Source organism: Macrobrachium rosenbergii, chromosome 48 (genome assembly GCF_040412425.1).
Source record: "Macrobrachium rosenbergii isolate ZJJX-2024 chromosome 48, ASM4041242v1, whole genome shotgun sequence".
In the NCBI taxonomy this organism is placed as follows: Eukaryota; Metazoa; Arthropoda; class Malacostraca; order Decapoda; family Palaemonidae; genus Macrobrachium; species Macrobrachium rosenbergii.
Window position 1 is genome coordinate 40,388,246 of NC_089788.1, and position 14,590 is coordinate 40,402,835.

Consider the following 14,590-nt stretch of genomic DNA (forward strand, 5'->3'; position numbering starts at 1 on the left):
ATGTGTGTGAGTGTATGTATATATATATATGTATATATATGTATGTATATATATTTATATATATAATCATATTTATGCATATATATATATATATATATATATATATATATATATATATATATATATATATATATATATATATATATATAAAAAACCGGGGCTCGAATGAAGAGCATGTTGATGAGTTGCGACTAGTTTCGGAGATTTCCATTCCTCCGTCATCGAGCAATCTATAATGGAATATATGTTACATTTAAATTCAATGACATAATAAAGTAAAATAAAGTTACATATTACAAATATAGAGATACAAATAGACAATGTTTGTTGTGGGAATGAGCAGAAATTAATTGGATTGCTCTGCTTTTATACTTTTAATTTCTACTCATTCTGACAGCAATCATTGTTTATTTGTATCTCTATATTTTAAGATTTGACTGCCTATTTGGGTTATTATATCTTGTAATACGTCATTTTATCTTACTTGATTACGTCATTGAATTTAAATGTAACATATATTCCATTATAGATTGCCCGATGAGGGACAAATGGAAATCTCAGAAACTAGTTGCAACTTATCAAGATGCTCTTCATTCGAGCCCGTTTTAATATTTAATATTCGTCTCCGATTTCCACGGAACTCTTGAACTCTTCTATTGCTGAGCTAAATATATATATATATATATATATATATATATATATATATATATATATATATATATATATATATATATATATATATGAGGTTTGTTGCTTAGTTAGATTATTGTCTTGTATTTCAGTTCACTTTTCGTCCTGCATCAGAAAGCTTTTGTAGGAGTGACTTCTTACTTGTTTTTCTTTGACGCCACCTTTTTAAATGAAGAAATGTTTTGCTGGCTCTCTCTCTCTCTCTCTCTCTCTCTCTCTCTCTCTCTCTCTCTCTCTCTCTCTCTCTCACGTCCCCCACCCCCTTGGTGACTGTTTTCAGACGTGTTAGCCTTGATTGTTGCAGAGGACGGTATCCCTCGATTGTGAGGTAGCTTATAGAGCACTTTTGATTAAACGTTATTGATTTTCGTTCTGTGTGGAGGCTGATGGTCAACGCGTATTGTCAGGATAGCCATTTGTCACAAGCAATACATGTACAGTAGACAACAGCTTTCCGATTCAAAGTGATATTTTTTCATTGTTTTACAACTGCCCATAATTCTGTTTCATGCAGTGCTCACATCAGGTTCTTCTCCGTATGAAAAAACGCCAGATAACTTCATATTTTTGCCAGTTTTACGTAAGTGGATGGTCATGTTACAGTTCATAATATCCCAGGAGCCATACCACGTACCAGGGCACCATACAAATATTCAGCTTAAAGAGAACTGGAATCCTTTCTTTAGAAAGAGGAAGGAGAACTTGAACAAGGGACATTATGAGTAGCCTACGGTATTTCATTTTGCACATCTTTTATTCTGTTCTCTGCACCAGCCATTTGATGGGCAGACGTTTAGAGCGTAGAAGGTAAAAAGGGACATTTTCCTTTAAACCTCTCTTTTATCATCGTCTATACATATTCTCTTGAGACTTTCGTACCGGTCCTCTTCCGGACCATCAAATACGCCATCTTGTACTTCAAAATACAGATTTTAGTTTGCTGCAAACAACTAGAGCTCCTGTTTCATAGCCGTTTTTGAATAGTTGGTTCTCAAATGTCTCGGGAATTGGCGTCCTTACATGCGCCAAATAATATCAGCGTCATCGGGTCAAAAGTCCCTTTTACAAATTTTGCTCCATACTTGTCCCATTTACATATATACTAGATGACCAACCCGGGGCTGCCCGGGATAACTCTGAATGACAACAGATAAACTTTCTCTCTCTCTCTCTCTCTCTCTCTCTCTCTCTAACACCCCGTCTACTCTCTCTCTATCTCTCTCTTCCTCTCCCTATGACTCTCTCTCTCTCTCTCTCTCACCCTCTCTCTCATTCTCTCACTCCCTCTCACTCTCTCTCTCTATCTTTCTTTCTTCTCCCCCACACCCCCTCTTCTCTCTCTCTCTCTCACTTCCCCTCTCTCTCTCTCTCTCTCTCTCTCTCTCTCTCTCTCTCTGTCACCCCTTCCCACGCCCCACCTCCTTTGGTGCCATTGATGTCTTACCCCCACAGTATTCTTTTCTAGATGGTATGTCATATGCATACCAAGTTTGGTTGAAATTGCTTAATGAGTTTCAGAGTTATGCCAGCACACACACGCACGCACATACATACATCCATTTATATATAAATATATTATATATATATATATATATATATATATATATATATATATATATATATATATAATCAGAAAGCTACAAACGTCCTTTAATATCAATTCGCTCTACCTCGGAAATAATATATTTTCATATATATTTACCGAAGGGGGAATTTTTAGTTGATAATAAGTCCACCGTCCCGTGGGGTCAACCAGCGACAGACGAGGAATCAGGACTACTTGTGGCCGACTGCGTTAGTGCGTCACTGTAGTCCTGATTCCTCGTCCGTCGCTGGTTCGACCCCACGGACGGTGGACTTATCAACTAAAAATTCCCTTCGGTAACATATATGAAAATATATTATTTCGAGGTAGAGCGAATTGGATATTAAAGGACATTTGTAGCTTTCTGATGATTGTATATGAATCACGGTGATGTGATAAATAGCCATATATATATATATATATATATATATATATATATATATATATATATATATATATATATATATATATATATATATATATATATATATATATATATATATATATATATATATATATATATATAGCATCCTTTCTCCTAGGTATTGGTATATTGCTGCTAGTGGTCTTTTCAGCGTTTAGGTTTTATATGACATGTTGTCAGGTCATGTATGTCAAATCACAGGCCGTGTTGTCGGGTGGTTACTCAAATTTGACCCAGTGAAGAACAGTGTCTATATTCTAATTGGTCCAGGGGTAAAAGAGTAGATTCAAGAGGTCTCTATTCTATGTTCTCTTTGATCTGGTCTTAGGCAAAGCCTGTAGACCACATTCTGTCTTGATATAATGTGTATGAACAAAACTACTATTGTGTAGTTACGCAAACTCTTTTTCACGCACACAGGATGTCATGATATACGGAGAAAGTTCGCCTTAAATGCTTAGAAACTCGTGAAATGTTCTCGTCATTTTCAGAATGACTGAGCCTGTTCTTTGCTGTATTGCTTGTCTTGGCCTAGCCCTATGGTAGAAGAAGAATTTCGTGTGTCTGCTTCCTTCATGCATCTTAGTGATAATTATTGTGTGAAATCCCTTCGTCCTGCCAAGTAGCCTACTGGGACTTCTTGCATATCAGTGAGGAGAATAAGGAACCGATATCCTGTTAACCTGTGACATTTGAATTAAATGGTATGTATTTAGAGGATCCAGCAACACGACATTTGGGGTGGTCATTCCTGCTTTTGTTGCCTGACCAGGTGAGAGTTTGAACTGTTTGGTCTCACCCGATATTCTACTTGAGTGCCTTTTAAGACATTGTTGTCCTTTGTTACTGAGCGTTTACCCGTCTAACCCAGCACAGATAGCATATCCATCTTAATAGATCATGAACTTCAAAAAACTGGTATGTGAATATACATACGCATACTCATTAAGGTCAAATTTATAGCTAGTTGTAACTGTTTTCATTTTGCAGAGAAACAATGATGTTGACTTACACGTTTATAAAAACTGTCGTCTCTTGTTTATAATAAAAAAAAAAGAAAGGAAAGGAAACAGCCAAAATATTAAAAGAAGATTTTCTCGTTTCTAAAGAATGAGCCTGTTCTTGATCAGCATCAGTCTATTCCACGAGCTGCTGCACCGCTCACACTCACTACTCTACTCTACTCTACTCACCAATAGGTCTTGCGAGTTTTCCTCAAATATTTTATTATTATTATTATTATTATTATTATTATTATTATTATTATTATTATTATTATTATTATTATTTACTGTCGAGAGAATGAGGAAATCTTTCAGACCGTTTCAAGGAAGAAAGTTACCATCTCTTAGATGTGTGATGGGAAAAGAGAATCTTTCAATGATTTCTTCAACATAAATAGAGAAGAGGCTGAGCATTTTGCTGAACTGATAAGACAGATACACGACAAGGTGTCTTTAGACTTAGCGAAATGAGGCCTTCAGGTGGTGCAAGTATCCGATCCACATTTTTACGGTTTTTGCGAATGCCCAAGATTATATGTCAGGTCTATTACCATTTGAAAAAAGTTAACAACTCAGAGATATTAATGCTATAAGAAAAGGGAGGAACGTGGAATGGCCTTAGTGGCCCGGTGAATGTAACAATGGGTCACGATAAGCTTGGATAGCCATCCGTGTGAGTTTGTGAGTCCAATTCACCTTCACGTATCTCCTCCATTCGTTCACTCAAGATGTGGAAATGTGTGTGAAGGACCGACCATCACTTCGGCTTTGGACTTGAGAGCAAGTAATTTGTTTCCTCGTGTTTGATTCAACTCTACTTTACTCTACTCTACTCTACTCTACTCTACATATACTTTTGACAAAATCAGCTCCTAAAATTGACCAGTATTATAACCTAGTCAGTGCAGGTAATGTTCTGTCTATCGTTTATAATAAAAACTAGTTGACATAATTTAGATTATCCGGAAAAAAGAATATTTTGTATGGAACTTTTGTTTATCACCACACATTTATTGCACAAATTTTACTATAGTGTAAATTGAATGACAGCTCCACCTTAAGTTATAAACGCAGTCAATGTACTTTGATTGATGTATGTCTAACAGTGTTAAAGATTATTGGCAAAAGGCTTTTAAAAATAAATCTAAACATTGGCAGTCTTGGCCATTCCAGTCATCATCAGCAGTACTGTACATATACAATGGATTTCTGTTTCAAGCATAATGTGAATCCCTCCTCCAAGAGGGAGTTTCCGACATAGCAGGATCTAGGGATTGAAATGAAAGAAACACGTCATTATTTAGATTTTGTATTGTTTGTACTTGCACGTGGTAAATCCGGCAGACAAGAACTTGTTTGGCAGCCAGCCTCCTTCACTCTGGGGCCCCACCACACACTTGCCCTTACCATGCCCATTGGGAGGAACAACACACATCATCATCATTATCAACATCATTAGATCACCGCTCTCATTCTGGCAATTGGCATCAAATATTCACTCGAGTGGAAATGCACTATATAAGTCTAGAGTTGCTAGTGGGTCTATGAATACATGAGCCTTACTGTTGGCCTCACTTCAAGGTTGGAAATGCCAAGTACAGCACACAAGGACGGTGTAACAGCATGGCTCTCTAATCGTGGTTATATGATCTTATGATTATCACAAAAAAAAAAAAAAAAAAAAAAATAGTTACCTATGTACGAACATCTCGTCATTATTATGGATTACACAACAAAACTTCCAAAAGTCAGGGAAACATGGCAACGATGTATTTCCAGGCAAGAGGTGATGGATCCCTAGGGTGATGCAGAGGACAGTGTTTTTCCATAGCCCTAGTATTTCAAGTCTATCGTTATGGACTCCTTATCACTCAGTAACGTCATAAGCATTAGGGAGTTCCTGTGGTTGAGAACGCGTTGGGGCCCTTTACGTAGTGAAATCTCTAAGTGGGGCTCAGTTGGTCATGCAATGGATTCAGCGATATTATCCACACTGCCTGAAGGAAATTTACGGTGTCTGAGTATTTGATCTGTCGTTTGTCATCCAAAACAATTTGATTTCAACTTATTCTCGTTTCTCAGCTCGTTTGATTTCAAGGTATTTAGGATTTTCTCTAAGAGACGGTTTTGAGATCGGACCAGGGAATAATATTCTTACAACATTTAGCTAAAGAGAATCTGTGGTAAGTGTTGGAACAAACATATTATATCTCAAAATCATGGGTCCAAATTTGTCATTCTCGGATACATCCATTTCACTCCAAAAGCAATTGTGAGTTTGATTTTTACAGGAAAAATAAACACTAAAATGTACTTTGCAAAGGGCCCATTATTTCATATATCAACCAAATTTGGACAGACGTCATTGCAGCCCAGGTGGACACAGTGGCCCTTCCGATATTATGCTGAGATTGGAATTATTTCTATCATTATTCTAATTATATTTACCACTATGATCACTATCATCATCATCATTGTTACCATAACTATGAAAATTATTATCATCATGATAGCTAATGAGGTCCACAGAGGTAATGATGCAAATATTAACCTGAGTTGTGGCACAAGGGAGAGCTTGAAAGGGAGATGGCGATTCCCACTGCTTCTGACATCACATGCAAATCAATACCTGGACTCATCAATCCTTCCGTTTTCATTACCATAAAATCTTATATGACACTGATCATTGGGCATGGGTGGCATGTAATGACAATAGACTCATCAGTTTTTTTATGTATATTACAAAAAATGATAAAGTATAATTACATTCATATCTTGGAAGTGCTCTTAGTTACATCTTTGGCACGAGACGGCATTTCCCTCCAAGGGTTCAGGCCAGACAATGCAAGATGGGGCAGGAGGCATTGCTTCTTTTGGACTCCTCTAGACACAGTGCTCTCACACACTACATTGCCCTCCCGCTCGTCTTGAATTGACAACAGCAAGTGAATGAAAGGAATGTCCGGTTAGAAAAGAGTCAGGAAAGAATTCTGTCCCTTTTTCCCGGCTGTTACTTCACTGGGATGACTGCGGGCAAGTAGAAGGGAAACAACACGAACAATGTAGTCTATGTTAGCTTATGCCGAAAGTCACAAGAAGAGGAATAAAAATAGAATTTTATCAGAAGGATTCTTCTTCACACAGAGATCCGGGAACACGGAGTGGAAGGAGTTGGGGGCTGGGGGGAGGGAAGGTAGGCCTGAGCCAACGGGGCTGGGTGGCAGAGGGGCAAAATAGACATCGTGACCTCTCAGACGCGTCAAAGAACACACATTCATATACTGTACACGGTGAGGAGGACCCTGGCTGCTACCAGGTACAAAGAGCTGAGACGTCGATCAAAAATGAGGAAATTTCAGTGTGTAAGGGGCCAATTGGTTAACCGTTTTTCATCATTTCAGTCAGTAACTGGTGCTCTTATCAAGAATTCCCGACTCCCCTTTTATTTTGCAAAGTACAAAGTTAACTTTTTTGACATCCATCAATGTTCTCTCAAAAACAACACGTAGTCATGATGTTCATAATTGCAGCAGCAATCCAGTTAGTGACCAATTGGCCCTGACGGGTGGAGGACCAATCGCCTAGCAGTCAGTCAGTCAGTCCCCTCCGCGTTTGGTCAATGCGACTTCTAATTAAGTTCTGAGATATGTGACAGCCGGGGACAACAAATAGGCCAACTGCCACGGGTCTGAGGCTGCGTGCGGCTGCGGGACAGCAGCCGAACACAGCCTGCAAGGAGTATCTTATGAACTAGATTACAAAAAACAGCATCGTAAATTACCTTTTGTGCATAGGCTACCAGTCTCAATTTGACAGTCATATTTAGCAACTATAGGAGGGCTCTTTTCGTCCTATGACTAGATCAGAAACCAGATGGCAGGGATTTGACCGGGGACTGTCAGTCTCCAGGCGCACTCGCAGCAAATATTTATCTATATATATACTGGGGCCTGCCAGTGACAAAATAAAATGGCCGATCGTCTCTTCACCAACAATGCCTTCTTAGGACATGATTCCGATGAACCTTCTCCTTCCTTCCTTCCTTAAGATGACAGCAATAGCCCCTCCCCCCTATTTTATCAAGAAAAAAAGCATCTCTCTAAAATAGGTTTTGATTGATTCATTCAGCTTTTTCCCATTGTATATATTGACGAACAAGCTGCCTCTGACTACCTGTCATTCTTGTGGGTAGAAAAAATATATAAGTCAGCAACTACTACAGTAGACTGCGTAGGCGTGACAACACGAGCCTCTTCAGCCAGAGTCCCTTCATGCTAAGAAATGCATCGACCAAGAAATATTTTGAATTTGGTCACGTCAAGGATTATGGGTAAATTGTTGTGCCATCGAAAAATTCATAGCGCCTAGTTCAAAATAGTTCTTGCAAGCCAAAGACTAGTCCAAGTGATTCATTTCAGTCAGCACTGAGAGGGTCTGACTTGGCAGGGTCTCCCTGTGTCTTGCTGACAGCTGCTGCGGCAATGCCAAATGAAACATACTCACTATACTTTGCGTGATAACAGGAAATGGCATCGATTCTAAAACTGGCAAAACTAATGCTATTCTGGCAAACTGGCAGACACATCAAACTGCAAATGGAAAGATACGTGGCTTAGTCACAGCAGGCAGGTAGAAAAATCGGAAAATAGAACGACCAACGTTGGCAGGTAAGAACTTCGTCTCAGGAAGGAACTGTGAAGCAAGGTGCGGGTTCTTTCCTCCCCCACTCTTTCTTTCTCTAAACAGGCAGTGAGTGACGTCAAAGTTGGAATCGAAGTGAATAGTACATTAGGTGACTATGACGGATAAACTTTTCTCCCTACAAATTTATTACTATAGAGATATCTATGAAGGCGCTCTTACCATGATAACTTGAGCCCATTTCCCCTCATTATATATGTGTGTGTGTGTGTGTGTGTGTGTACGGCCTTCCAGAGAGTTCGAAAATGTACGTTTCTCCCTTAGAGGTTTCCCACTTTAGAGCTGTAAAGTATTCTTAGTCCAAATCAGCGGATGCATGTCAGCCGCGTAATGACTACCTACAGTACATACAGAAAGCGTTTCCACCAAGGAAAGCATTATTTATTTCTTCCTGGCAAGTTCTTCTTACTTGTACAACCTTATTGGTGTTGTGCTCGTCATGTCAGGACCCATTTTCTTCTGCTGGAGAAATATCCTGAGGTATTTTGCAACTCGCACAAGAAAAAAGAATCAATCTCTTTGCGAAAATGTAGAACTTCTGGTAAAACAGAGATTTATTCGTCTTGGAGGTCCGTTTTATTCCATAGAATCTTCATGTGATTTTGAAAATAAAAATGGGTCATTTCTGTGACTAGACACAATCTTCACATCAGAATGATAAACAATACAAACTTTACAATGTCCGTCCAATTGACGCTAGCCCCATGTTGAAAAAGCGCTGTCTCAAGAATCCTAATACAGTACACCTGAATTGATACTGTGATCTCCTCAAAACTCTCTTAACTAGCGGTCGATTTCATAAGGACAATGTAGCAATGAAAGATCTGAAATGTGTGCGCTGTACTGTACATCGGTGTGCAGCATCAATTCTAGAACCCCGTGGCCGGGAAGAGCAGGTCAGGGGCAGCACGGCCGGTGCAACAAACTTCACCGAACTTGTATTTGCGACTCGACTCCATTACTCGACAGCAAATCGAAGTCGGTCATGCCAGGCGTCGTTCCGGTGACAGTTCTGCAAAATGTTCTTCAAAAAGGGAACAGTCAGGAAAATGGGTTCAGTTAAGACTAAGAGGAAAGCCTCCCGGGTACCTTGCATCACAGAGCCCCTTAGAGCTGAAATCAGTTTTCCTCATCACGTGTGTTTATCTAACTCAATTTTTCGATTCCTTTATTGAATAACTGACAGTGTGTGTGGGTGTTTGTGTGTGTGGTGTGTGCATTGCAATCACATTTTCAGTTAAATTCTCATTACTAAATAGAACTCAAGTGAAACGAACTGAGAATCACAGCAACGCTTCAATTAACCAAATGTTTGCAAATGTTCATGTAAGTTACGGTAAATATACATATATGTGTGTGTGTGTGTATGTTTATATGTGTATATATATGTATATATATACTGTATATATATACAGTATATATACATTATATATATATGTATATATAAATTATATATACTGTATATATAATCTATATATTATATACAGAGGCTGTTATGCTGTTATCAAAGATATGCATCTCGTCCAAATATTGTGATTGGCATAACCTTGAAAGTTGTTGCGTGAAAGCCACCATGTCAGATGTCAGAAAACAAGAGGAAGAAGGGAAGTGACGTCATAATTTCCGAACAGGAGCCATGTTGCCAGATACCTTGTTAGTTTACCTCACGAATACAAAGTGTTAAGTAAGTTCTAGCCAATGACATATTCACTGTGTTTAACTACTCGTAACAGTGCTAAGACAAGGGGGATTCAAGTTTTTATCTTTTTCTTTTACTTAGCTCTGTATTCACAGATAATAAATTCACCTTTATACATAAGCTTGAGTTCCCCTTGGGTTTATTTCAGAAGCCTCAGGCAATTGCTTGTTGTGTTTATATAAAAATTCTATTTTGAAATTTATGTGCAATGCTTAACTTGAAAGTGCATTCGTTGTATAATTCCGTCAAAAAAGAAAATAATGATAATATTAATAACGTCAACCTTTCATCCGAAGATTTACAATTTACTGATCTAAAGAAAGATTGCAGTTCATATTCAAGTGGGTCTTTTTAGTCCTTAAGTCAGTAACAATAGAAAACAACAGTGTCCTTTTTTTTTTAAATAACACCATCCTACCTGCCTAGTCCCTGCTTAAGCTACAAAAAACAGCAAGGCTCATTCGGCCATGTCTTCAAAAGCTTAGTCATGCACCAGGAAATTAGAACCACAATTTATTCCAAACTTCGAAATCAGAACCAAAGCTTGATTTCGTTCTTCAGAGAAATCGATGCAGAGACTCAGCTCTGTTTTCGTAACTGCTATTTCAATTTTCGGATCAGATTCTTTGGCCATTACTTTATTTCATTTCGTCTTTTTGCAATTGATCCTCTTTCCTGGTGATGATGACGCTTTGGAAATGAGAGAGCTGAACCTGGTTTAATTTCAACACAGTATTTATATCTGTATAGCTTTTATATAACAATTCAATAAAATCTGTGTGGCACGCGTAACAACTAGACGATGGCCTCAGCAATCATGCAGATGACAGAACGCCTTGGCACTACAGTACTCCTAAATGATAATGAATCTACCGAAAACAAATTGAGACGAACTTTTCCTTTTCCACATCAGGAGCTTTGGCTTACAATTAGATTGAGGGCTGCAGAACCGATGGCTTCGAAGCTATTCCTCTTTTTTTTTTTAAAGTCAATTCAGATAAAAAATTCTTTCAACACTTAATCAAATATTGCTTGCTAGTGACAGTCTACAACTAGGATTTGCATAAATGGAATGAAAAGAGCTCAGACATGACAATAAACAAGAGGTCAGAAATCGTAAAACAAAAACAAAAAAAAGACTCAACATCTCAGTCTTTTCTTATGGCAATGCTCAGATCACTCACAGAGGAAAATGCTTTAAGTAAATTTAACATCATTCAAAACAAACGACCTTAGAACAAATGAATATCATTAATATTTTAGTTGCATGGAGGAAGGGTTTTAGCAGGTGTTTATCGACAGAAACTTTCCGAGCATTTGTTCAACATAACAGATTTTAACAACAAAAGTCATCTGACGCACGCACTCCTTTCCTTCACAATCCATCCTTCGACACTTGGAACACTCGCACTGTGGCTCTGAGCATCGGAAGGTTTGTTTACACGTCAACTCTTACTTAAAGGCTATTACAACACAGATGCTTTCGTGATGCATGAAGTATGAAGGGAGAATCATCACCTGATCTCATCAAAATAAAGAAAGGGTAACGAAATAAGTGTTTGTGGATTTTAAGCAACAGGGGAAAGGAAAGGCCATGATATAATTAGGACAAATTCTGGGGATGCGTTTGTCAACACCACAGGAACTTTGAGAAGAGGGCCCCTGAAATGTTTCCTTCTCTCGCAGAAATGTGAAATATTTCGAAAACTGCAACTTGGATGAGGCAACGTCTTACAGGCCTTTCTTCCCTTATTGTTTAAAACCCTCGTATATTGCAAAAGCAGCACCAGAAAAACATTTTTATAAATGATAAGCGACACTGTCCGGTCTTACGGAAGATGCCAAAGAAAGGAATCGTTTTCATAATATCTGCCTGGTTGAGACTCACATGAGTTTTGTGACAGTCTTCCACCAACCATTTCAGAAAGCGAGAGAGAGCACAGGCATATATCATAATACGGAGCTTTGTTTTGAGATCTGTTGAATGTACAACTTCCGCAAAGCTTTTATCTATTGTACAGCAGATGGAATATAGAAGGTTGTACTTTGTGTGTGCGTTAAAGTCACAAGACAATGAACCGAGAACTCATGATGGAGAGCTTCAACAAAGTCAGAACCTGACTGCACTGCCTTTATCACAATCTCCAACAAGAGGGGGGAGGAGGAGGAGGAGGAGGAGGAGGAGGAGGAGGATGGGTGGCTTTCCTTTCCTTTCGCTCTCAGTCTACCCAGAATTCATGCAGACCTAAACATTAAAACCATAGCTAGAAAAATATATAAATAAATACGTATCGTAAGTGCATTCTGTTTACATATACAATAATGCTAGATATCTTTGAGGCCCTACTGCCTGCCTGCCTGCCTGAAAGGAATCTCGTGGCTTGACAGGAAAAAAGGAAATTCATTCATGAAGCCTTTCGTTTCCATTCATCATCTCATTCTGGATGGAAATTGCAAAATTAATGCTGTCTCACAATCGCCACTGTTTAAGCAATAAAATGGATCATATCCATCACTCAGTAGCCTACTGACCTGGAACAGCAACCAATGGGGATATTTGGTTGATGTGCCAGGCGGTGCAGCTCTCCTCGATGACATCTTTCAGTCACATTCTTCCTCTTTCATAAGTTGCCCATTCTCTCTCTCTCTCTCTCTCTCTCTCTCTCTCTCTCTCTCTCTCTCTCTCTCTCTCTCTCTCTCTCAGCCATGTTGATGGCCTTCTCCAAATCAGTCTTTGATGGTTCCAGAACCTCCATTTCAACTTTCCCTGTCAAACAAGCTTTGAAACCCAAAAATGCATCATCCTTTCTAGATATGGAAACCTTGCGGCGTGGCGGTGAGAGTGCCTGCCCGCCTGCCTGCCTGCCACGCATGAGATGCCGAGGTCCCTTGTACTTGACACAGTCATGAATGAATGACAATGACGCAGCTGAAATGTTCGAAGCTCAGAGATGGAGAAAAAATGCTTGTAACAAAGTGAAAGCAAAGTCTTCATATACTATTCCACCTAACTGAATATAAAAAGTTATCACTCACTTTAGCAGTAACTCATCACGACGTGAACGCATAATGAAATGAATTCAGGAGGGAGGGGGGAAAATATATGATATTTCTGCGACTTCATCTTTCCACGGAAGAAATTCACAGAGGAACTGACTCGCGTGTAGCTATTGTTTGTGGCAAATAAGGTTTGGTTTAAAACGGAGTTGTCTTTTTTGTCTGTCAAGGAAGTTCACTGATATATTATAGTCTTCATGTGATTCGTAGATGTTTCTTAGCTAAACGCCAATAAGTAACAACAACATTACAGCAGACATTTGGCCATATTACAATTCAACAATGTAATGAAAAGCATAAGAACAAACGCGCGTCTCTCTCTTATCATCTGTTCAACCGACGTAACAGAAACTCTCACACAAAACCACAATCGACAAGTGAGTGTTCTTCATCAGTTTCTTATGAGGAGATGGTTCCACTAGACCGCGATTCGCCTGATCTCGGTTCTCCGACTCAAGCCAGATCGCTCTTCTCTTATTGCTGAGATCGTGCACTGTAACGCAATGCAGGTGTGGCACAAATAACATGAAAAGGAACTAACTCTCTTCTTCGTAACAACAATCGAAAGGCGGCAAGGCAAGAAACGTTCGATTCAGCCAATGATCTGACGAGAGAAGGAGACTTAAGGAGAAAAATAAGAAGGAGAATTGACGGAATATGAAGTGAAATCATTGAAGAAAGGAATATTTTGCAATAATGCCACATCTGGCATTCCACGTTTTACATTATGGTCTACTCGGTCAAAATGCACCAGTTACCGTAAGACCAAATATTAGCCCATTTGTATGTGCGTGTATAGGTATAACTGTGTATGACTGTACATATATACAATCCGCTTATGCCAATGATACGCAACTGACCTCAGGCTCTTATTTGAAAGAACAGAATGATTTTAAGGTATTCTGAGTAGTTGGAGTCTTTTTGGAAGTGAAACGGCTGTCCTACAGCAACGAACGCTCTTCTCCTCGCTCATATGAGGAGACTTTGTGAAGCTTGGATGAAATGATACAACACTGATCATTACTGAAACGATGAGGTGCAAAAGAAATGAATGATGAATATGCATGCCTTGTCTTGGAGTGTTAGCTGGACATAAATCTATGCGAAGCGCTTCGCTGTGACGCCAGGCGCCAGGCAGTTTTAGAAACATTTTTAACAATATCTGACTCCGCTCTAGCTATTAATTAGATTACGCTCCACGAACAAGAATTAGAGTTTATTTTCTTATACATTAGCTTAACAATATTCTTAAACATCTCAAATTAAAAAAGAGAAAAACATCAAAACGTGTTTCCTTTTTTACAGTTTGTATAATAAATCTTCCAGAAAGAGGAGACCTCAGAGCAGATTACATGTTAATTTTCTTATTTCTATGAAACCCCGGGATATATACAATCAACTTTTATAGTTTTTTTTTAGCTAACTATAAT